This window comes from Anolis sagrei, chromosome 5 (genome assembly GCF_037176765.1).
Source record: "Anolis sagrei isolate rAnoSag1 chromosome 5, rAnoSag1.mat, whole genome shotgun sequence".
Classification (NCBI taxonomy): domain Eukaryota; kingdom Metazoa; phylum Chordata; class Lepidosauria; order Squamata; family Dactyloidae; genus Anolis; species Anolis sagrei.
Window position 1 is genome coordinate 15437858 of NC_090025.1, and position 26503 is coordinate 15464360.

Here is a 26503-nt window from a genome sequence, read left to right on the forward strand (position 1 = left end):
GGGTTTTGTTTCCAAACCTTTGATGATTTTGGTCTCCCTTCTTTGGATACATTCTAATTTGTCAATATTCTTCCTGAATTGTGGTTCCCAGAACTGGACACAGTGTTCCAGATGAGGTCTGGCCAAAGCAGAATAGAGTGGGACTGTGACTTCCCTTGATCTTGACACTATGCTCCTATTGATGCAGCCTAGAATCGCATTGACTTTTTAAGATCTTCCCTCACACTGTTGACTTATGTTCTACTAAGATGCCTGGAAAATAGAGCGAGAAAATGTGGAGGCCGTGACAGACTTTGTATTTCTAGGCGCAAAGATTACTGCAGATGCAGACTGTGGCCAGGAAATCAGAAGACGCTTAGTTCTTGGGAGGAGAGCAATGTCCAGTCTCGATAAAATAATAAAGAGTAGAGACATCAGACTGGCAACAAAGATCCGCCTAGTCAAAGCCATGGTATTCCCTGTAGCAACCTACGGATGTGAGAGCTGGACCTTAGGGAAGGCTGAGCGAAGGAAGATCGATGCTTTTGAGATGTGGTATTGGAGGAAAGTTCTGAGAGTGCCTTGGACTGCGAGAAGATCCAACCAGTCCATTCTCCAGGAAATAAAGCCCGACTGCTCATTGGAGGGAAGGATACTAGAGACAAAGTTGAAGTACTTTGGCCACATCATGAAGAGACAGCAAAGCCGAGAGAAGACAATTATGCTGGGGAAAGTGGAAGGCAAAAGGAAGAGTGGCCGACCAAGGGCAAGATGGATGGATGGCATCCTTGAAGTGACTGGACTGACCTTGAAGGAGTTGGGGGTGGTGACGGCTGACAGGGAGCTCTGGCGCGGGCTGGCCCATGAGGTCACAAAGAGTCGGAGACGACTGAACGAATGAACAACAACAAAGGCCTTTTCGCGAACCACCATGAGAATTGGGGGGGGGGGGGGCTGAAGCCCCTCAAGACCCTCCCCCCCCCCGGCTACATGCCTGTCCAGAGTAGAAAACAAGCTTGAACCTTTGACAACATAATGTACTTTCAGATATTTAAATATGTTTCTTTTATCCCCTCTCGGCCTTCTGTTCTCCAAGTTATACCCACCCAGCTTCCTGACTCATTCCTCATAGGGTTTGTTTCCAAACCTTTGATGATTTTGGTCTCCCTTCTTTGGACACATTCTTATTTGTCAATATTCTTCTTGAATTGTGGTTCCCAGAACTGGAAACAGTATTCCAGATGAGGTCTGGCCAAAGCAGAATAGAGTGGGACTGTGACTTCTCTTGATCTTGACACTATGCTCCTATTGATGCAGCCTAGAATCGCATTGACTTTTTAAGATCTTCCCTCACACTGTTGACTTATGTTCTACTAAGATGCCTAGATCCCTTTCATTGCCTTTCAAGCCAGGTGTCACCCATCCTATATTTGTGCATTTCATTTTTAATGCCTAAGTGTATCACCATACATCCTCACAGTCGAGTGCCCTTCCAGAGAAGAAGAACATCCAGAGACTGCTATCATGGTCTATCAAACAGTTGAGCCTTTGTTGCTCTGAAGTAGCAGGCTTGTCTTTTGTGTTTTTGCTGGGAGGAGAAGCTGCTATTGATCATCCTGCAAGTTGAATACAACCTTGAAAATAATTTCTTTCAAAAGCCACAAGGCTCCGCTCAGTTTAATAGTTAAACCGTTCGCTCTCCGGCAAAGTGGAAATCCTGCCCCGAGGCTGCAAACAGCAGGACCTGCAGTTTGAAGTCTCACAAAATGCTCCACAAATGACTCTTGCAGTTTGGTTCAAGAGGGACAGAAGGCAAAATGGCTGAGGAAAATGGAGGCTCTCTTTAGGGGAGGAGGACGTCTTGATCATTCTTACAACGGGGGGCAGGATAGTTAGTACCCCCCTTCCTACGTCTAGTCAGGATGTGTTCTGCCCTGCTGTGAGCATTTATTGTCAAGCCTAATATTTGCCCACTTTGATAACAAGACCATTGTCAACATAATAGCGGGGAAGTTTCAGCAGCAGTTTTGTTTTTCGAAAACAACCCATTGGCAGCCTTTGCCCAGAAAAGATGCCTTCAAAATGAGAGGGGGCTCCCAGGAATATGATCTAGCTAATATTTTCAAAAGGAAAGGAAAAAAAAAAAAAACCAAGATGCTTTGGAAAAGAGGGAGAAAGGAGTGAAAAAAACCCCACAACCTCTCCCATTGATCTTTCTCTGCTTGGGAATAAATGCACATTGAGACTGCCAGTGTGGTGCAGTGGTGAGAACAGAGGTGGAAATCCTGTGGTTCTTCAGATGTTGTGTAACTACAGCTCCCAGAATTCATTATTCCTGACTATGTAGCTATAGCAGAATAATTCTTACCCCTGGCTTTGAGGATTGGTCCTGGATTATCAGAGATGCAGATTGTAGCCCTCACTGAGTTTATTTATTTATTTCATCTCTTTGTACCCCATCCTTCTCACCCCTGGGGGGTGGGGTGGATTCAAGGCGACCTCACAATCAGCAACCATTAGATGCCCAAACAAGACAATTATAATAACAATTTACATTTAAACAATTGTTAAAATATCACATATATAAACATCCCATTAAAATTATGCAAGCTCAAGCCATTATCCAGATCAGTCCATTGTCAGTCCAAAAAATCCCACTGGAGCATTGCAGCACACCCAAATACCTGGGAGTCACTCTGGACCGTGCTGTGACCTACAAGAAGTACTGTCTGAACATCAAGCAAAAAGTGGGTGCTAGAAACAATATCATACGAAAGCTGACTGGCAGAACCTGGGGATCACAACCATACACAGTGAAGACGTTTGCCCTTGCGCTGTTCTACTCTGCTGCTGAGTACGCATGCCCAGTGTGGAACACATCTCACCACACTAAAACAGTGGATGTGGCTCTTAATGAGACGGGGTGCCTGCGGGGTGCCTGCGCCCTACACCACTGGAGAAATTACACTGCTTACCCGGTATTGCACCACCTGACATCCGCCGGGAAGTAGCAGCCAATAGTGAAAGGACCAAGGCAGAGACATCTCCAGCTCATCCCCTGTTTGGGTATCAGCCAGCACGTCAATGACTTAAATTTATAAATAGTTTTTTAAGATCTACAGAGACACTCGCTGGAACACCTCAGCAAGCAAGAGTCCAAAAGTGGCAGGCTCAAACCCAGAACCTCAATCCATGGGTGATATCAAATGAGAGACTCCCCCCTGGGCACAGAGAAAACTGGGCAACTTGGAAGGCGCTGAACAGACTGTGCTCCGGCACCACGAGATGCAGAGCCAACCTTCAGAAATGGCGCTCAAGTGGAATCCACGACATGCGAGTGTGGAGAGGAGCAAACCACTGATCACCTGCTGCAATGCAACCTGAGCCCTGCCACATGCACAATGGAGGACCTTCTTGCAGCAACACCAGAAGCACTCCAAGTGGCCAGATATTGGTCAAAGGACATTTAATCAACTACCAAACTCACAAATTTTGTATTTTGTCTGTTTGTTTGCTTTGTTCTGTTAGAAATGTAATATAATTGATTGGCTGCCCTGACACGACAAATAAATAGTCCAAAAAATCATTCTCATTGTTAATGTTGTGTCTGTTGTTCGAATGCTTGGTCCCACAACCAAGTTTTAAGTTTTTTCTTAAATAGGAGGGAGGGATCCTATCTGTTTTCATTAGGAAGGGCATTCCACTGCCCGGGGGGGGGGGGACCACCTAAAAGGCCCTGTCTCTCATCCCCACCAGCCACACTTGCGAGGATGGTGGGATAGAGAGCAGGGCCTCTCCCGATGATCTTAATCTCTGAGGTGGATCATAGAGGAAGACATGCTCAAACAAGTAAGCTGGGCCAGAACTGTTTAGAGCAGTGGTTCTCAACCTGGGATCCCCAGATGTTTTTGGCCCACAACTCCCAGAAATCCCTGCCAGTTTACCAGCTGTTAGGATTTCTGGGAGTTGAAGGCCAAAAACATCTGGGGACCCCAGGTTGAGAACCACTGGTTTAGAGCCTTATAGGCCAAGACCAGCACTTTGAATTGTGCTCAGTAGCAAATCGGCAGCCAGGGGAGCTGACCTAACAGAAGGGTAGTATGCTCCCTGTATGCAGCTACAGTGAGCAATCTGGATCCCGTCTATTGGACTAGTTGAAGCTTCTGAACAGTCCTCAAAAGCAGCCCCACATTGAGCATGTTGCAGTAATCTAAATGGGATGTAACAGGAGCATGGACCACTGTGGCCAAGTCAGACTTCACAAAGGTATCGGCGCTGGGTAACATTTAGCTAGCTACTTGCAATCAGGATAAAGTGAGAATGAAGGAAACTATGGAAGGCATTTGGACTCAGTAGAGAAAAGGTGAATTGTAAGTAATAAATCAATGAAATTAAATGATACTAAGGAAGCACAAGCCCTATTAGTACAGGTTGATTATCACTTATTTGAAATACTTGGGGCCAGGATTTGGATTTCAGAGTTTGGGTGATTTTGGAATACTTGCATTTATATATAAGTAAGTACATAATAAAATATCTTGGAGATTTTTTTTTTTTGTCGTGTCAGGAGCGACCTGAGAAACTGCAAGTCGCTTCTAGTGTGAGAGAATTGGCTGTCTGCAAGGACGTTGTCCAGGGGACGCCTGGTTGATTTGATGTTTTATCATCCTGGTGGGAGGCTTCTCTCATATTCCTGCACGAGAAGCTGGAGCTGATAGAGGGAGCTCATCTGCCTCTCCCCGAATTCGAACCTGCAACCTGTCGATTTTCAGTCCTGCCGGCACAGGGGTTTAACCCACTGCGCTACCGGGGGCTCCATCTTGGAGATGACACCTAATTTTAAACAAGAAATTCATTTATGTTTCATCATCTTATGCACAAAGCCTGAGAGCAATTTGATATAATATTTTAAAATACTTTCCTGCATGAAACAAAGTTTGTGTATTCTGAACCATCAGAAAGCAAATGCAAAAATGTCTCAGCCACCCATGTGGACAGCTTTGAGTTTTGGTGTATTTCAGAATTCTGGATGAGGGATACTCAACCTGTATTAGGCACACACCTGAGAAAATGTTTCCAGCTCATTGAAGTCCAGCTTGCATCATCAGCTGCGCAAAGTGACTGTTTAAAATGTAAGCCGGTGGTTCCCATGACCAGGGGGCCTTGTCTCTTGTTGAGCCGCCTGCTGTCCAGCAAATTCAAGGTCAGAGTGCAAGCATTGGGGTTTATGGCTCCTTTATCCTGCAGATTCTAATGTCCTTTGAGATGAAAAGGATCATGGAACTGGAGCCAACTTCCAGCTCTGAGCCAATCCATTGGAGGTCTGGAGATGAATTATTACTGAGTGACGGTATTGCCGGGTGGTCAGTTCGATGCACAGAAAGGACTTCTTTTTCCAAACATGGGTACAAGGAGGGATGTGTAGGTTAGGTGAGGTTAACCAGGCCATCAAGGTTACCCACCCTTGATCTCTTTTTGTTGGAACTGGTGGGATTTTGTTGCACTGTGCACCTTACAAGGCAATAGAGCATTCATGCATACTCAGTTGCAATTTGTAGCAAATCAGTTGCATCAAGCCACACCACAAGGAAATGAAGCTTGTTTCCTTCCAGGTTGGTAGTGAAAAATATCCCAGTGAGCACTAATTTCAAATGAGCAAACAAAATGAGTGAGAATATTGTTTGGCTTCTTATCTGAGGAAAAACTTCACCAAATCCACAGAATTTATCATACATTCTGAAAGGGATCCCTCAATTTAATGAAATCAGATGTGAGACAAGGGAAGATGGATACATTTGCCTAGTAAATATTAGAGTATTGTGTGTGCCATTCTTACATTTCTGTGTATGCAACCATGTTTCTGATCATGATTCAAAATTGTCACCCCACCCCTTCATCATTGGTTCATTTTTATTAACAGCAACATGGTATCTTCCATAATGAGAATAATGTATGCACCTATGTGATTTCATTAGTTGAGAACCTCTTTAGGTGGATGCACAGTTGGACTAATGGGAAATTGAACAGTCTGGGTAGATTTACTGCATTTAGGGTTTCCTTATCTCCAGTTTTCATTGGTGCCTAGAGTTCTAATCTCCTCTTGGTCATGGAAATTCTTTTGGAAAGTCACACTCTCTTAGTCTTAGAGGAAATCAAGCTTGCTGCAAGCTGCTTCTGGTGTGAGAGAATCAACCATCTACAAAGACATTGCCCAGGGGATGCCTAGATGTGTTACGATCATGCAGGGAAGCTTCTCTCATGGAACACGATCGCAGAAACACCTCAACAAGTGAGAGCCCAAAAGTGGCAGGCTAAAACCTGGAACCCCAATCCATGGTGATATCAGATGAGAGATTCCCCTTTGGACACACAGAAGACTGGGCAAATTGGAAAGCACTGAATAGACTGGGCTCGGGCACCACAAAGGCAGAGCTAACCTTCAGAAATTGAGCTACAAAGTGGAGTCCACAACATACAAGTGTGGAAAAAAGCAAACCACAGATCACTGACTACAATGCAGTCTGAGCCTTGTCACATGCACAACGGAGGATCTTTTTACTGCTGACAAGCAGAGGCACTCCAAGTGGCCAGCTTCTGGTCAAAGGGCAATTTGTATAATGCCAAGTTTTTTAAACTTTGTGTTTTACATGATAACTGCATCCCTCAATTCACTTCTGACATTATAAATAAGCAGAGGAAATCAAGGCAAGAACCTGTCTGGACAAAGTTTCCAGTCCCAATTCAAGGTGCATGTTATTACCTACAAATCCCTAAATGGTTTGGGTCCAGACTATCTTCATGGTTGCATCTTCCCCTATGAAGCTGCATGAGCTCTAAGATCTGCTGGGGAGGCCCTTTTCTCGCTCTCACCTCTGTCACAAGTGTGATTGGTGGGGACGAGAGAGAGGGCGTGTTGCACTCCAGATAAGAATCCACTCTGACTTTAAAAGCCACACAGATGGATTAAAATAGCAGCAGTTTATTGAGGGTAATATAAGCCAAAGCAATAAAAAGTAATCCACAGTAAAATCTAATCCAATTGATTAGGAAGAAATAGGAACAATTAGTCCAAAGATAAATAGTCCAAAAAAGTCCATGAAATGAGATACTTGATTTCAAAGGCAAATAACAGCAAAGGCACCTAATCCATGAATCAAACAAAGACAAGAGTCCAAGAATTTGACATAAAGAACTTAATATGGATCCAATGTTGCTTTGTCTGAAGTTAGATTCCATACTTGGCATTTAGATCCCTGCTCTATTTCCCAAACAGCTAGGAAAGGATTTTTTTTCTCAAATTTGGTTTCACTTCTAACTTCTGCTGTAATAATAATAATAATACTTTATTTATACCCCACTACCATCTCTCCAAGGGACTTGGTGCGGCTTACATGAGCCCGAGCCCGCAATACATCAATAATAAAAGCAATAACAAACAACAGTACAAAACAGTTAAAATAAATCTCATAAACAAAAAATAAGCAACAAACATTGACAATAGCACAACAAACATTTAAAAACCTATGGCTGGGCCAAATGTAATAATTAAAAATTTAAAAAATAATGCTGGGTATGAAGATAAAATATAACTGGGATAGGGTTTTCAGAGAGGTATAGGGACATGAGGCAATCCTAAGTCAGTAATAAAGTGTATTCGGAGGTCATATTGCTGGGAGTTTCCTTATTCTGGGAAGGCACACTGGAACAACCATGTTTTCGGGCTCCTCCTAAAGACTGCCAGAGTTGGGGCATGCCTGATGTCCTTGGGAAGTGAGTTCCAGAGTTGAGGGGCCAACACCGAGAAGGCCCTCTCCCTCGTCCCCACCAATTGTGCCTGCGATGAAGGTGGGAGCGCGAGCAGGGCCTCTCCTGATGATTGAAGAGGTTGTGTAGGTTCGTACACAGAAATGCGGTCACGCATGTAGACAGGTCCCAAACCATTCAGGGCTTTGTAGGTAAGAACCTGCACCTTGAATTGGGACCGGAAAATGAATGGCAGCCAGTGGAGCTCCTTAAACTGACCTGTAATCTGCCTGAGTGCCGTAATTACTGACCTGTTTGTCTTAATTTTTGGCTCTTGCAATTTACTATTATATGTGTCCCTGTAATTGTACTGCACTAACTAACTTGGCCCTTCCAGCCCTAAGCTATCATCTGGCTCGTGCACTTTTCTATCAGCCCTATCCTTGCAGTTGTATTGCACAAGCTCTTAGTTCTGAAATGTCCACTATGCTTGGCTACTGGTTGTTGAATGATTAATTATATTTTTATGATATTTGTATATGTATTTTTATTGTGTTATATTTTAATCTTTGTTTGATTTTAATCTTTGTTTAATCTTTGTTTTGTTTTGTTTTCGCAAATAACATCTTTATGAAAAATTCACAAAAAACCATCAATCAATCAATCAATCAATCAATCAAAACTTTATTACAGTCCATGACCAGCACAAAGTGTATATACAAATCTAGATCACAATATTGGGACCCAGTCCCGTACATTCACATCAAACCCAAAGGGTTATAGACTTCAAACTCCAACAAATTTTGAAATCTAAGCTAAAAACCAATGCAAGAAGTTATTAAAACTTAACTCAACCCACAAGATCATCCGACACAGTCTAAAGAGAGATAGTGAGGATGGCACCGGGAAGGGGAGGAATATCCAACCCTATAAATATTAGTCTATATCTGATTTCCCATCTATATTCCAGGAGAAGCTTAAGTTTTTTAACCCTCAATCATTGTCCGCCAAATTTTAATTGCAGCCGTGCAGAACTTAGCGACATTGTACGTCACAGCCGAGTTTGTGTCTGAGAGCAGCAGATCTACACAGAATTGTCCAGAGCATCCTGGATATTTAATTGTTGTTTTGTTTTCGCAAATAACATCTTTATGAAAAATTCACAAAAAAACCCAAAAAAATCTGCAATTGAAAACATGATAATAAAAATGTATATTCTTGTAATCTTGTTGAGCAGGTATAGTACTTTCTCTACCAGGTTTTGCTTTTCCTGAGTTTCAGAATAAAATAACTGAAGATTTCCATCTCTAATATAGACATCCACACATGTGGACCTGGGTTGCCTTTCCCAGCATGACTTTGGGCGATACGTCATCACTGGCGAGTATACATCCTCATTAACAGGGCTCATTTTCTTTGGCATGGCTTCCAGCAGTAATTTCTGAAGCTCAAGGATGTGAAAAAGATGGAGCGCTGCCAATGCTGAGTGGACTTAATGCAACTGCTCAATGAAATGTCAGCTGCCCAACTAAATATATCGCCAAAAGTAGAATTTATGCCTTGTGGCCCTATGCGTTCTTGCTTCCTTTTATTATTTTTATTGTGGTGATGAAAGGAAAAGGGGAGGGAAGCCTGAGCAGAAAGAGCTCCACGGGCTGTAAATGTAATAGGTAATTCCAGTCTCTGCTTACCTTTACAAAATCTCAGTTAGGCGGGGAAGACAATACAGTGATCAAAGCTATGATGAGATTTTTTAGCGGCATTAACCATCATGACCTAGCAAAATGAAAGAAAATGGTTTAACAGAACTGTCAGATCCAATATAGCTAATAAAGGCATGGATAAATGTTTATTACGTACTTGAGACAGATAATTTCTGTACAGAAATTGAGAATGACCTTTCCTGATAACTCTTATCTGCCTGATATCCTGAATAAGGAAGAGAGAGAGAAAGAGGACTGGAAGAGGAAAGGAGATGTTTGTGTCTGTGTGTGGAATAAGGAAAGAGTGAATTTGGGATGATCGTTACAAAAAGTGGAAGAGGCAAGTTACAGTTTTGCAGATAAGGGTTTACAGAACATTTTTTTCAAAGGTGCAAAAAACTATTTTTTTCTTTTTCCACCCCAGTTCTTTTTACAAAGGTTGTAAAACTAACATACGACATTTGTTGTTGAGTGCTTTTAAGTCACTTCTGATCCTATCATGATCCTATAATTGAAAGTTCATGGGGCCACAAACACAACTAGGGAGCCCATTCGGAGTGGCAAATCTAATCCTATTTAGATTTCTATGCCAGAGTACGCTACCACCCCACCAAGCTACAAATCCCAGGATTCTGTAGGATGCAATGGTATTAAACTGCTATAATTATGCAGTGTGAAAGGAGTAGTGGTTTCAGTCCAGACTTTAAAGGGACTTTTTCTGAACCTATTTTAGATTCAAGGCTCAGCAGCTTGGATAGTTTCTTTGGGGTCCAGAATAAAATGTAGAGGAGAGTCATAACCCTACTGACATGGGAGTCACCAGCTGCCACTGGTATGATATTCCATCTGTTACTTGCTAGTTGTTTTGGAGTACTTTAACATCTCTCTTATTCTTGTACCTTGGACCCATCCTAATGAATTCCAGGATTTGTAATTTGAGAAGCTAATTAGAACCCCCAGTTAGGGATCTCTAATAGTCTACTTATCCAAACGATAGTTCCCAACAGTCTGTGGAAATTGTGGGCCTGAGGATTCAATCAGTTTATTCTGTAGGACACATGAATTGTGGCTCATACACTAGAGCTCTTAAGTGAAAATATTTAAGTGTCTAAATACTAATCCCAAGATTCCTTATCATGGAGCCATGACAATGTGGCATCAAATTGATATGACTACACAGTGCAGATTTCTCACTCATAATGCAGATTTCCCATTGTGCAAAACTTCCATGATTTCTTATTCTTGGTTATTCCACCTGGAGATGCTGGCAGTTGAAGTTGAAGACACCTACAAGATGCAAAGTTCCTTCACTCCTTCTCTAGTTATTCAGCAATATGTCTCCAGGAGCAGTATGTAGATAATCATCAGAGGTCTTGATGGCTCAGACTTGGTTACCAGACTTGAGCAAAAGTAATGAAGGTAATGAAATGAGAGGTACCAAATCGAACTGTTTTCACAGTGACCTTGTTTAAATGGAACTGACTGACAGCACACTGAAGGATTCCTCATTTGTCCTCCCTTAGTCCACTGGTTCAAAAATGTCTGAATCAATAAAAGGCTTCCATTTTCCATAGAGATGAAATACTTTGATATACTCATTTCCTATGGGTTTATCATGGGGAAATGGTTAGCCACTGTATAAACAAAATGCTGGATTAACTAGCCATTTGGTCTGAAACTTGTGATCTGGAGGACCAACACTGGACAGACTTAGTTTGGAGCAAACAATATCTATAGTTTGTACATTACAGGTAAGAGATATGTGGTCCATATCTCCCAGAAGAACAGTCCATCACTGTATAATCAATTCTCCGCATTTGTAGGTTTAACTTTTACAGATTTGATTAATATATTCTCTCTAGAAATCTCCAGGTCCCCCAGAAAAACTCTATGACCAACTTCCACTTTCTCTAGGCATTCGTAGATCCTTTTGTCCGATTAGCTCAGGGATGATGGGAATTATAATCTAACCCATCAAGGAAGGCTGATGTATCTGGAAGAAATGATGCCCACCTTGCTAAAGATTCAAACCAGAGACCAGCCTCCTTTTGACTTTCAAGAGGATTATTTAAAGTACCAAAGAAATTAGCTTGTGGGCTTCAAACCTGAATATTTTGTCAAAATCAAATTTATTTCAATGAGGGAGACTCACTCTAATGCCTGGAAAGAAATGCGAAGATTCAATGAGGTATGAATAGCTGGAAGATGGGACAATTACCACCTCCTGAAACAATATATTTGTAAAGTTAATTCCTCCCGAACGTGAACAATCTCCTTACACTTGACCCTTTTCTATTGCCTCTTCCATGCTTGAACTCTCCTTGAACTTTGAAGATCCATCTTGAGAGCCTGAGATGGCCGTCTCTTTTGCATCTGGTTATTTTAGCTCCAATTTGCAGCCCTAAAACAGCAATTATAGTGATATACTGCCGAAGTCACCCGACATGGATTAGTATGAGGATCAGCATATCTATGTAGGAGAGAGTCGTGAATGGAGGGATGACGGCCATGGTTTTAAATGACTTGATTAATTCTGGAACAACATTTCAGAGTCTATTAGGTCCGGCAGGTGTCGGAGTTCCTGTCTGCACTCCCACCCTCCGGCAAATGGCCATTTCAGCCTCCCTTAAAGAGCTGGACGAGTCTGTATTTATGGCTTTCTCTTTTCCATGGGGAGGTTTTTTGCTCCCTTCCATGAAAAGTTCATTGTCCTTTGGGGTCAACATGGACAATGCCATCTTTTCCTAAATCATGGCACTGAATTCATGTCACCCGGTTGTAATTTGTCTCCTTAAAGTATCTGGTGAGGTTGAGTCTTGGAAATAGATTTATGCAGAGAGGGACTTTTGTGTTTACAAGATGGTTTCCTCACCAATAAAAAAAAAGGAAAGCAGGTAACAAAACAAACACCAAAAGGAAATGAAGCTAAGTTCACATGTGCATGCTTTTTCCAAGCTTGATGATCCCGTACTAGTATGTGAATGTGTGAACTAACTCTTTTGAAAAGGGACTTTTAAAAGAGGATATGAGTGGATCTTAAAGCCACATCCATGGCATATCTGTGGGGGCCAGTTTACAGGCAGGGCACCACTAAATGCTAGAATCATTAACATGCTTTTACCAGGTCTTTTAACCTACTGGTGACACAGTGGGTTAAACTGCTGAGCTGCTGAACTTGCTGACCAAAAGGTTGGTGGTTCAAATCTGAGGAGCAGAGTGAGCTCCCACTGTTAGCCTCAGCTCCTGCCAAATTAGCAGTTCGAAAACATGCAAATGTGAATACATCAATAGGTACCGCTTCTGTGGGAAGGTAATGATATGCCATGCAGTCCTACTGGCCACATGACCTAGGAGGTGTCTATGTACAACACTGGTTCTTCGGCTTAGAAATGGAGATGAGCACCGCCCCCCAGAGTTGGTCATGACTAGACTTAATGTTTTGGGGAAACCTTTATCTTTACCTACCAGGTCTTAAGCCTTCTCTCTAGAATTCATATATTTGAACCACGGAGGCAGAAGTGGTGTCAAAACTGCATTAATTGTACAGTGTAGATGCACCCTAAGCTTCTGAAGAGCCAGAAAGCAAGCTTTCCCCCTCTTCAATGTGACATCCTTCCAGAAAATGAAACTGACAGATTCACCCATCCAAACTCAAAGTTTTGAGTACTGATAACATTTGGAAATAATTGCATATTCATGTTAGTGCTGAACTAGGGTTGTGGTTATTGTTGCGTCTGTGTGCTTTCAAGTCATTTCTGATGTATGTTTCCCTAAAAAGAATCTATCATGTGTTTTTTGCAGGCAAGGCTTGTTCAGAGAGGGTTGCTTTCCTCTTGTTATGTGATTTCAGTTTCTGCAAGAACTGTGGGTTCAGAGCTTGGTGTTTCAAGCTACCAGAAAGCCAAATGAGACACAAATGGGATGAACTAAAACGTGAGGCTTAATGGCCACAGAGGATGTCAGCAAAGACAGTTCTCCAAAGAACTGACATACCACAATTGCGAACACATAAGCATATTTATACTAGGTTGACACCTATTCAAGACTACTCTGTTAGCTTTGGATTGGTCCAAAATGTGGCTGGCCTAGTTGGTCTGGGGCTCCATCCGATATCATTGCTGGTTGGTCCTAGCCATGGTGGGAAATTTAATAAACTGTCGGATTATTTTGAAGATTTCTGTCTTTTTGTTGATCTACCCAAGAGAGGGGCACAAGCAGAAGGGAATGCGATGGGACAAGTGATAATAGTCCCCCCCCCCCTCATGGTGGGAGCAACTTGAGAAATTGCAAGTTGCTAGTGGTGTGAGAGAATTGGCCATCTGCAAGGATGTTGCCCAGGGGATGGCCAGATGTTTGATGTTGTACCATCCTGTGGGAAGCTTCTCCCTGCATGAGAAGCTAGAGCTGAAACAGGAGTCCCCCCCCCGCTCCCCCAATTCAAACTGCCAACCTGTCAATCAGCAGTTCAACTGGCACAAGGGTTTAGAGATATGAAGATATGAAATGGGTTTTGATATCTCAGTTCCAGGTAATGCAATGGATACCAGTCAGGAAAACAAATGGGTGCTCAGGCTGTTGGTCATTCCAATGGAAGCCTCAGGGAGAAGGCCCAATTTGGTGACAGTGATGAAAAAACATTCCCAGGCAGGTCCGTAGCCAGGATTTCGATTGGGGGGGGGGGGGGCTGAGTTTGTTTCAGGGGGGGGGGGGGCTGAGTCTGAGTGAAAGAGGGTCTACCCTAGCAAACTTTTTGTATCGTTACTCCAATACCCCCATGCATATGGGATATATTGATCATGGTGATCAGATCATGATATGAATAAACATAACAGTTTAAATAATGCACCAGTAAGGCCTTTTCACGAACCACCATGAGAATTTTGGGGTGGGGCTGAAGCCCCTCAAGCCCCCCCCCCCACTACATGCCTGTTCCCAGGAATAAATCAGATCATATCAGGAAAAAAACAGAAAAAAAACCCAGTCTCATTTGCAAGCACATTGTATGTTCCATGTGTCTTCCCTGGGCATTGTGACATGATTATGTTAACTAAAGTGTTGCCGTCCCCTGAGGTCTGAGATATGTGTATTGTCTGTGCAACTTTCCAGGAGTGCGGGGTAGAGGTGGATTAATGAAAAGAAATCTGAAACTGGGAATGAAGTCCATGTGGGCTCCCTAATTCATCCTTATGGGGCCTTGGATTCAAATCCTGATCTCTACACCAAAATGGCTCTCAAAACAGCTCTCTCCCCCACCCCGAGATGCTCCTCATTTTAACATTTATATAGCAGATACAGTTTTGTCATTTTTGATGTCCATCAAATCTGGCTGGGTAAACTATGGGAGCTATTTTTTTTCTTTTTTCTCTCCAGAATTTGGCAAAATATTTCCAAATTTCTTCATATTCAGAAAGGAAAAAAAATCATAAGATTTAAAAGGATACAGGAAAAAGTAAAACTGAGAGAATTCTCTAGCTCAGCGATTCAAACTGATAAACATAATGATTGATTGATTGACTGAGAATAAATATCTGAAGTGCCCACTTTCACTTTCAAAATGACTGTACTGATTGTAATGGATTCAAATGCAGGAAAAGAGATTTCACTGAAACATTAGGAAAAACTTCCTGATGGTTAGAGCTGTTAGGAATATGTTTCCCTGGAATCTGGTGGAGTCTCCTTTTCTGGAGGTTTTAAAGCAGAAGCTGGAAGGCCATCTGTGAGGAGAGCTTTGATTGTGCATTACAACAGGGCAGAGGTTGGATTGCATGATCTTTTCCAACACTATGATTTTATTATATATATTTACATCATTTATATAATTTATGTTTAATATCTGTTATTATATATGTTTATATAATTTATGTTTAACTAGCCACCCCCTGCCATGTGTTGCTGTGGCCCAGTCTGTGTATATGTGTTTTGTGTGTGTATATATTTGTGTATATATGTATTTATGTGGTTATGCGCATACGTTGTAATGTAATGGGTTTTTTTTGCTTTTTAAGTCTCTTCTGCTGTGTTTTTCGGTGTTTTAATGAGTGATGGTCATTTGTTGGCCTGATAAGTGTATTGTATCCAAATTTGGTGTCAATGTGTCCAATGGGTTTTGAGTTATGTTAATCCCACAAACGAACATTACATTTTTATTTATATACTAGCCGTCCCCTGTCACGCGTTGCTATGGCCCACATGGGGGTTCTGTGTGGAAGGTTTGGTCCAATTCTGTCATGGGTGGGGTTCAGAATGCTCTGTGATTGTAGGTGAACTATAAATCCCAGCAACTACAACTCCCAAATGTCAAGATTCTATTTTCTCCAAACTCCACCAGTGTTCACTTTTGGGCATATTGATTATTTGTGTAGAGTTTGGTCCAGCTCCATCATTGTTTGAGTCCACAGTGATCTCTGGATGTAGGTGAACTACAACTCCAAAACCAAATGACATTGCCCACTAAACCCTTCCAGTATTTTCTGTTGGTCATGGGAGAACTGTGTGCTAAGTTTGGTTCAATTCCATCGTTGGTGGGGTTCAGAATGCTCTTTGATTGTCGGTGAACTATAAATCCCAGCAACTACAACTCCCAAATGACAAAATCAATTTTTTGAGTGAAGGACATACATTGGGTTGTTAGGTGTCTTGTGTCCAAATTTGGTGTCAATTTGTCCAGTGGTTTTTGAGTTCTGTTAATCCCACAAACGAACATTACATTTTTATTTATATAGATATATCTGTTATGTTAGATGTGGAGTTACTGATTGCTTTATGTTGTTATTTATGTACTGGAATCTGGCATTGAATGTTTGTCATCTTTTGCTGTAATGTTTGTCATCTTTTGTTGGGGAGAGAGCACGGAATATAAATAAAGATGATGATGATGATGATTGTTATTCCATGCCACCCACCTGGAATGACAATATACTTGGTTAATATTTTGCCCCTAAACAGGCAGAGAAGTTCTGAAAAGTTCCCCATCATTCAGAGGGAAGACTGGATGCTTGCCAAGGCCTTTCTGCAATGACATGTGTAGCTAAGCGGCAGCATTTGACTCAGGAAAAGTGGCCACGGTGTTACTTTCAGAGGCGAAAACCAAGCCAGTGTTATAGGATGTTGACAGTCAACTGTTTGCCATCGGTGCACTATGAACAGAAGTATGCCATTCCCTTCTGAATACCTGATCCAGTCCATGAAAAAGGCTCCCTTTGAAGCTGGAAACTAACCGCAGGCATGTTTTAAGTGCCAGATTGCCTATCAGACAACACTCAAGCCCCCAATGCCTCCCACTATCTCTTCAGCGTGCATTAAATGAGCAGATTCTAGCATGCAGGCCTCAGCAATCGCAGGCATTTGGCAGAACATCCAAATTGTTATCCCTCTTTATTTATATCCCAGCTCCCTTTCCCCTCCTCCTCTTCTTCTCAGGACTGTCAATTTCCCCCAGCGGAGAGGCGCACGACAGTTAAAGGGACTTTTGGTGACAACCCCTCTGTTTAATGAAGCTTGGAGTTATGGGCAAGCGACTCGAAGTGCCGTTATTATCTGCATGAGCGGCTAAAGGCCGAGGGTCTCAAGATGTGGAAAGAGGTTTCCGGCTGCAAATGGGCACATTGATCATTCATAATCAGACCAACAGGGTCAGATGGGGTGTGGTGGGGAGAAATAAAAGGCTTGGAGAGATGGCAAGCTTGTGGAGGTGAAGGGACGGGGACTGAGGATCCATGAACGAAATAGCAGTGCGTAAGGGTTAATATAATATTCAAACAGCATGAGACCTTCATTTCTTTAGGAGTGTGTCACTTTTCCCCCCAATCCATGATGTCTTGCTGTGCAGTACAGCGAGGACAAGCAACACATACAAAGAAGCTATAAGAAAACAAAGCACAACGTTGTATCTCTGAAACTGTCCTGAATTGGTATGGATACTCCAGAGATCTGTTGCTTTGCTTTTTCAGCTGCTTTTAAAACACCCCAGTTTTTCTGTCTTTCTCTCCGTTCTTTCCTTTTTCTTCAGTCAATTGCTATTGCTGCAAACTGAGAGTTCAGAGTCATAGAAATAAAGTCTACCTATCCAAAGATTAGAGATGTAGTTTTGGCATTCAAAGGAAAGGGGCAGACAAGGTTAGAAAGAGAAGGTGTATGAGATAGAAATCTTGTTGTTGTTGTTGATAGTGATCAAGTTGACTTCATCTTATGGGATTCAGTTAATCAAACTGATCTACTCCACTCTTGCAAACTCCTGACTATGCTTTCCCTGGATGTATTTACACTAAAGAATTAATACAGTTTCACACCACTTTAACTACTGTGACTCAATGGTATGGAATCATGGGATTAGTAGTGAGACGCCAACACCCTTTGGTAGGGAAAGATAAAGGATTGTGAAAACTACAGCTCCCATGATTCCATATTATCACACCATGATTTTGAAAGTGGTGTCAATCTGCATTAACTCTAGAGTGTAACTTTAACAGGATTAACATGTGCACTGTCTTTGGCTTTACTAAGCATCCCAATGAGTCCCACAAGTTCCATGATAAGCTCAAAGTGTGACATAATTTCAGTTTAGTCATCTTAACTTCTAGGAATAGTTCAAATTTGATCTGCTCTGTTGTCTCATTCAGTTGTCTTTTAACTGTCCATAATATCCATAGAACTTATCTGTACCACACCCCTTCAAATGTGTCTCCCCCTCCTTCTCCACTTTCCAGCTTTCAGAGAATACATATAAAACTTCCTTCTTCAGTCTTCCCCAAACCAGTATTAAGCTGATTGATCACAACCAGATATAGTGAAGACATCTGCCCTTGCACTTTGCTACTCTGCTGCTGAATATGCATGCCCAGTGTGGAATACATCTCACCACGTTAAAACAATGGTTGTGGCTCTTAATGAGACATGCTGCATTATCACAGGATATCTATGCCCTACACCACTGGAGAAATTATACTGTTTAGCCAGTATTGCACCACCTGACATCCATCGGAAATTAGCAGCCTGCAATGAAAGGACCAAGGCAGTGACATCTCTGGCCCACCCTCTGTTCAGATATCAGCCAGCAAGCCAATGCCTTAAATCAAGAAATAGCTTCATAAGATCTACAAAGATACTTGCAGGAACACCTCAGCAAGCGAGAGTCCAAAAGTGGCAGGCTAAAATCTGGAAACTCAATCAGTGGCTCAGACCAGGTAAGAAACACCCCCATGGGCACACAGACGACGGGGTGACTTGGAAGGTGCTGAACAGACTGTGCTCTGGCATCACAAGATGCAGAGCCAACCTTAAGAAATGGGACCGAAGTGGAGTACATGACATGCGAGTGTGGAGAAGAGCAAACCACAGACCACTTACTGCAATGCAATCTTAGCTCTGCCACATGCACAATGGAGGACCTTCTTACAGTGGCACCAGAGGCACTCCAAGTGGCCAGCTTCTGGTTAAAGGAAATTTAGTGTAATGCCAAGTTTTAACTGTTTGTGGTTTTTCTACACATTATAATTGTTTTTTCAATTCACTTCTGACATGATAAATGTCCAAGTACAACAGCAGTTCTAGAAAACCTGATCTAAGAACTTACGCTACTGAAAACATCAAGTCAACACGTCCTTTGTCTAAGAGCTGTCCTTGGTCCTGAAGAACTCAGCCTTGGGGCCTTTAACATAACACAGCTACAGAGCTAAAACTGAAATGACTGGATCCTTTTAGATTGTGGTGTTGTAGACTAGGGCTCTCTAGTTGGTAATTTTGAATACCCCTCTTTCAACTGTAAAAAATAAAACCTGACTACAAAATGATGAGAGACCACAGGCAAAGACAAAGGCATGTGAAAAGTAATTGGCTATGTCAGAGGAATGCTGAAACTTTTCCTGAACTCCTATGACATCATATCAGTTGTGTTTTGATTCTGCTTTAACTGCTATGCCTCCATTTGGATTTTACAGTCAGATCTGACATCTCAAGCAATGCGTGAGATCACTAGTTTTAGCACTGGGAAATACACTCCAAACCTCTATGGATATATGCATTTTTGGAAGTAGTTCTTCCTAATATTAAAAGGAAAGTGAAGGTTCTTGTGGTATTTTGGACTTCAACTTCTACAAGATAATAATGCTTAGTAAAGTCAAAGGCAGTGCAGATGTTGACTCTGTTAATGTTACATCTATACTGTAGAGTTAATGCACCTTGACACTGGTAGGTTGTTAGGAATTGTGGGAGTTGAAGTCCAAAACACCCAGGGGGCTGAAGTTTGCCCATGCCTGATCTAGGAGCACCTTTAAAATTAACTGATTTATTTTAGCATGAGCTTTCATGGCCTTAAAAAGACAAAGAGCAAGCCTTAGGCTATGTCAAGGGTGACACAGTGAACGTTTTGCAGAACTCCTTTGACATTATGCTATGAATTTTGTTATTATTTTAACTGTTATATTATTGCTTTAACTTTGGAATTATGGGATTTTTACCTCTTGTTCTTGTCAACATATAGCACCTGTTGTTCATTTATTCACATCTGACAAAATATGTCCTGTATCCACTCAAAGTGGATATATAGAGGTTGTACTGTATTTCAGATTCCCATAGACAGCACTCACAAAACTAAAAATCCCAGGATTCCATGTTGCCATGACAATTAATATGGAATTATAGTGCTATAATTCTGCAGTATGAAAGGCCTCCTTGCCCCATTACCTGGAACAGACCATATATATATATATATATATATATATATATATATATATATATATACTTTGCTTGTATACCGCAGTTTCTCAGCTTGTAGGCGACTCAACGTGGTTCACAAGAGCAAAAAGTCAATCATAACAACATACAATTTAAAAACCATTAACAGCATAGTATACAAAGTAATGGTATATATGGTCTGTTCCAGGTAATGGGGCAAGGAGGCCTTTCATACTGCAAAATTATAGCACTATAATTCCATATTAATTGTCATGGCAACATGGAATTCTGGGATTTTTAGTTTTGTATATATATATATCCACACACACACACACACGTGTGTGTGTGTAATTCTTTTGCCCAGTGTCTCCTGCTCTGGTTCAAGCCTGTTTAAGGAACAAAAAATGTCCCTTGTTTTTGGAGAATGGCTTCATCTTAACATAAATATTAAAACAAGCTTGTAATCAGGTACTTTCCAGAGCATTTCCCCCTGTATGCATAGTTAACAGCTCACTAGCTGTTTGCAAAGTTAATGAATCTCAATGTTTTCCTAAGAAGTGCCACTTCTCAGCAGTACACTTTTGCCTGGGAAATTCATATTTTATCCACTCCTCTTTATTAAACTTTTAATCAGATCTCTAATCTCTGCACAGTTTACAACCTCCTCCTGGTAAACAAGTTTTAAACAAGCTGCCACATCTGATTTTCCAAGAGCAGACAAATGGAGGAAAGAGAGGAAGGGAGCTAGTCATTCTAAATATCCCTCTTGTAAAGTACTGCCAGACTAAAGTCTCATCTCCCCAGCAAGATTCATATTTCCAAATTTTGTTTTTAAAGGAGGGCCCGCATTTCTCAAATGCCTGTAAATGGATCTTAGTCCTGCTTGTTCTTGTGTTTTCATTTTGTCTTTGAAAAAGGTCAAATGGCTCTTGTTGGAATTCTACTTGATAGTCTCAACTAAAGTCGACTCTTTACTTATGTGTTGATGTGTCAGCACATGAGTAAATTCAACTGAGTCTACTATAGTTGGGAATAAAAATAAGATTCAGGCACATGTTAGACTGCCTGATCCATCAAAATATATGTAAAGAAATGAATAAGACAAAACTGAGGGTGAATTTATTTATTTATTTACAGTATTTATATTCCTTCCTTCTCAGAACAGATCACAGAACACATATATGGCAAACATTCAATGCCATTATACACTGACAAGACAGACAACTGTACATAGAGAGAGGAATATATATATATATAGAGAGAGAGGGGGGGGAGGGATGGAGGCTTTCCCATCTTCGGCATCTTGGAGGCTGTGCTCGGTTCCAGCCACTGGGGGTGCTGTCACTCCGTCTTCCTTGCTGGAGAGCTTTCATTCAGAAACATCCTCCTTGATCAAATCAATGGCATTTTCTGGCATTACTTTATGTGTGCCTTAAATAACTCCCCACTTTAAAGAAGTAGCTATTTATCTACTCAAATTTGTTTTCTAATTGCTAGATAGACAGAAGCTGAGCTAAAGGTCAGGAGCTAATCCCAACCTGGACAATCTCTCCTGAGGTTTCACCTGCATCTATGGCAGGCATCTATGCAAGGGCATCAAGCAATATTTTCTTGCAGAAATTCTTTACAAAACATTTTTTCCAGAATACATAGAGAAAGAGCAAACTACTGCAGTTTTCAAACAGTTTCTTGGCTTAGCTTTTCTGCTGCTGCCAAATTAATTTGATTTATTTTTCCTTTTATCATTCCCTGTTAAGAGAGTTTTATAAAGAAAGCCTCAAGTAGTTTCTGTCTTTCCCACTAGATGGCCACTTGAATCATTTCCAAGAAATAGTCCCGTTTTGGGCAAAGAGTGTGATTGACTCACAAAACTCCAAATCCCAGGATTCAATAGTATTGATCCAGGACTGCTAAAGTGGTATCAAACTGTATTGATTCTACAGTGTAGCTGTGCCATGAGACATGTTAAGAGCAGCTGCAAAAGTGGGAGGGTAGAGGATCAATTGAGACTATCCCTGTCAATTCAGGACAGTTGAGTGTATATTGTATGGTCTAGAAATGGGTCTAGAATGTTTATAAAGCCCTCCCAACCCTGTTATATGCCTGCAAAACGTGGACTGTCTACAGATGTCACATTCAACACCTGGAACGATTCCATCAGCGCTGCCTCCAAAAAATCCTGCAAATCTCTTGGGAAGACAGGCAGACAAATGTCAGTGTGCTGAAAGGAGCAAAGACCACCAGTATTGAAGCAATGCTCCTGCATCATCAACTTCACTGGACTGGCCATGCTGTCTGAATACCAGATCACCATCTCCCAAAGCAGTTACTATATTCTCAACTCAAGAACAGAAAACAGAATGTTGATAGACAGGAAAACAGATTTAATGATGGGCTTAAAGCTAATCTTAACAACTGCGACATAGACACCGAAAACTGGCCCTTGAGCACTCTAACTGGAGGCCAGCTGTGAACAGCAGTGCTGTGGAATTTGAAGAGGCACAAATGGAGGGTGAAAGGAAGAAATGTGCCAAGAGGAAGGCATGTCAAGCCAACCCTGACCGGAACTGCCTTCCACCTGGAAAGCAATGTCCTCACTGTGGAAGAACATGTGGGTCAAGAATAGGGCTCTATAGTCACCTAAGAATCCACCACCAAGGCCCTCCTCTTGGAAGGCCATCATACTCAAACAACTAGGGATCTCCTAAGTAAGAAGTAAGTAAGTAAAAGCAGTTGCAAAAGTGAGAGGGCAACCTGGGACCATTCTTGTCAATTCAAGACAGTTGAAGTGTATACTCCAAGGTGCAGAAATCACTTTCTTAAGCACGGTTCCCTGGAGGTAGGTTCCACTGAACTTCCTAAGACTAAATTTCCACATAAACAAGCTCAGGCTGCTAAACAGATGAGATTCTGCACTTTTGTAAATCACACTCCAAAGGGAGATGTCCTTCTTTGTTTAACCAGTGATGTGTGCTTCTCAACTTAAATGGAAAATTTCAAAGTTGCCGTAGGTGAACTTTGCTCAGTAGGTTCCCTGAGACTGCTCACAGTTCCCTCTTTCCCCTCAACCCCGCTGACTTTGGGAGAAAATGTGTCACTGGACAAGCCTTAAAGCAATGCTGATAAAGAGATTTTTTTTCCTTTTCAAAAATTCCCCCCTTAAACTGTGAATGATGCGCCTTGAAGATGAAGCCTCTCTGTGTGTTGAGCATTGAGGGAGCTTGGATCCGGGAATGTAAAAGCCCTGTGTCGAATTTTTCAATCTGGACGGACCCAATTAGTGTCACATTGGTGAAAAAAATGCATTTCATGTACGCTCAACCGCCCGAACCCTGGTATCGCTGGAGTGCTTGAGCGTTTCCTCCAGTGGTTTGACTGTCAGATTCTGGAGCGGAGAGATTTGGCATCGGGGAAAAACAAACCCTTAGAAATGGGGCCAGTGCAAATGGTTGCTCCCTGAATCCTGACTGACCCTCTGGCAGTGTTACCAGCTGTGCAGAATAGCTAAAGCTAGGAGAGCTCTCTTGGCAATGCGCACACAGCAGGCAAGGTAAACATGATGGAAGGCTCGGCGACTGTGAGCAGCATGAAAACAAAACTGCCTGTGCTTATTATTGAATCATAGAGTTAGAAGAGACCCCAAAGGCCAACCAGCTGAACCCTATTCTGTCATGCAGGAACCAACAAAGTACTCCCAACAGATGGTCATCCAGTCTCTGTTGGGAAACAGGTAGGATATTCCACACTTTGAGGCAGTATATCCCACTGCTAAATAGCTCTTGACATCAGGAAGTTATTCCAACTCTTTTGGAGAAATCCCTTTTTCTGAAGTTTGAATCCATAACTCAGTGTCCTAGTCTTTAGATAGAAGCCCCCGGTGGTGCAATGGATTAAACCCTTGTGCTGGCAGGATTGCTGACTGACAGGTCAGGGGTTCAAATCTGGGGAGAGTGGGTTGATCTCCCTCTGTCAGCTCCAGCTCCCCATGCGGGGACATGAGAAAAGCCTTCCACAAGGATGGTAAAAACATTAAAACATCTGGGTGTCCCCTGGGCAACATTCTTGAAGATGGCTCATTCTCTCACACCAGAAGCAACTTGCAGATTCTCAAGTCTCTAGACCAGTAGAGCACAAGCTTGATCTCTCCTCAATATGACCCCCCTTTCAAATAATAATAATAATAATAATAATAATAATAATAATAATAATAACAACAACACTTCCAGGATTCCCATGTCTGTGGGAATTGTAGTCCAAAAACATTGACTAGAATTAAATCAGTGTACATGCACAAGGTCTCCAACAGGAATGGTTCCATTCAAGGCAACACCTTGCCCATTGACTGTCAAAAGTGAAATCAAATCAGATGTCAACATTTTATGTATTTATTTATACTTTATTTCAACCCCACCTTTCTTCTGATCTAAGGGATCAAAGCAGGTCAATTGGGTGAATATTCATGCAACTATCCAGAGAATGCTTGGATTTACAGCCCAGACACTTGCAGAGAATTCCAAGGAAACTTTGCTTGGGTGTCTCCCTTGTAAAAGCAAGTTGTGATGGAAATGGGTTAATATCTCCAATTTTGCAGCCCAACTTTATTACAGAACGTCTGGAGTTGTTCGCAGGGTTAGAGGCATTGGAGCAGAATGCTATCAGAAGTTCTCATGTGTCCCCAAAGTTTTCAGAGGAACAGATGAAGGAGGTCAAGATGGGATTTGGCTGGCCAGGCTCTCTGGTGAAAGCCAAGCTGTCTGATTGGCTCCAGGGCCACTGAGCCATCTTGTTGCTCTGGCAAGCCGGATGCCCGTCCTGTTCTCAAGAACATAAGCGGAGGAGGAGAAGAAAGAAACACATTGAAAAGGACGGCTGTGTAAAACAAGGAGCAGGAATGCGGAGATAATCAGATGTTGCACATTATGCCGAATGTTTTTGTTTTTAATTGACAACACTTTGGTCCCTTATTTGGAAACCTGCTGGGGAAAAGCTTCTATGCACACATATATTTATTTTGTATTTTCTATGATGGCTTCTATGGCTGTACAGAGAATCAACAAATAATTTTAAGGGGAATAATTGCCTTCAATGAATGTTCAGTTGATTAACCATTAGCAAACACCTGGCTTGTAACCTCGGGTGGCTGGCTACTTTCCAGACCCATGGAGTGCTGAATCTGTTCTAAGAGTTACTATGAGTTTTTGGAGAAAACTACAGTGCTCAATGCCGTCCCTCAAATCTGTAGTTCCTTGAAAGTTCAGACTAAATTCAGGAGCATACCCACCCTCTCAGGGACATGGAAAGTCACCAGTCACAAGAGTTTATATCTGATAAAATGAATGAGCAAGTTAGTAAAATGGATGCAGCCCCTGGTGACACAATGGGTTAAACTGGCAGGACTGAGGACCAATAGGACCAACAGGCCACAGGCTCAAATCCGGGAAGAGCATGGATGAGCTCCCTCTGTCAGCTCTAGCTCCCCATGCAAGGACATGAGAGAAGCCTCCCACAAGGATGGTAAAACATCAAAACATCCAGGCATCCCCTGCACAACGTCCTGGCAAATTCTCTCACACCAGAAGCGACTTGCAGTTTAAGTCGCTCCTGACATGAAAAAAATAGTAAAATGGAAATTCATTTACGGAGGAAATGTGTTTACTTAAATGTAGGCACTATCTCCACAGACTACTTACTGCCATTCGAAGCTAATTTCAAACTAGACAAAAAATGCACAGGAGAGTGTGCAAAATAAAGTCCTTAATGCACATCAATGTTTTTGCGATCCCACCACTGAAATAAGAGACCAGACATCAGTGTGGATTGAAATATGGGTACCTTTTCTTTAAATGTTACCTGAATTAACTTTATGTGACTTGCAACATGTGACTAAAGGGGCATGGACTTGGTGTGGAGTTAAGCCAAGTTAGTGGTGCTAAATGACCTACCTCTTGGCTAAGTTGAGAGAAACATCTGGGTCCCCAGATATAATAAACTTTAATGTTTCCAGGGTGGCCCCTCAGGAAAACATACAAAGAATTCTTCCCCAAGTGCAAAGGATTTTACATAGGCCAGAACTTTCACCGTTTCAAGGCCATTTCTGTTCGCCTTCACCCCGGTTACATAAACACAGGTGAGGGTTTCCGTTCCTGGTCTGCACCACAAAGGGGTGCCTTGGGTGCATACCAAATGTAAACCTATGGCTGCTTTCTGCAGGCCACTCTATTTAAAGGCCCACCACTCCCCATTTGCCCTCACAAACGGTATAGGGTAGGTGAACAAAACCTCTAGAAAATAGGGGGGATTCCTAACCAGCCCCCATAGGCAACCAATATATTATACTGTTAATGGGCAGGAGGGACGGCCAATGATGAGCTTGAGCTCAATGGGGTGAGCTGCTCCCTAAGGCAGCC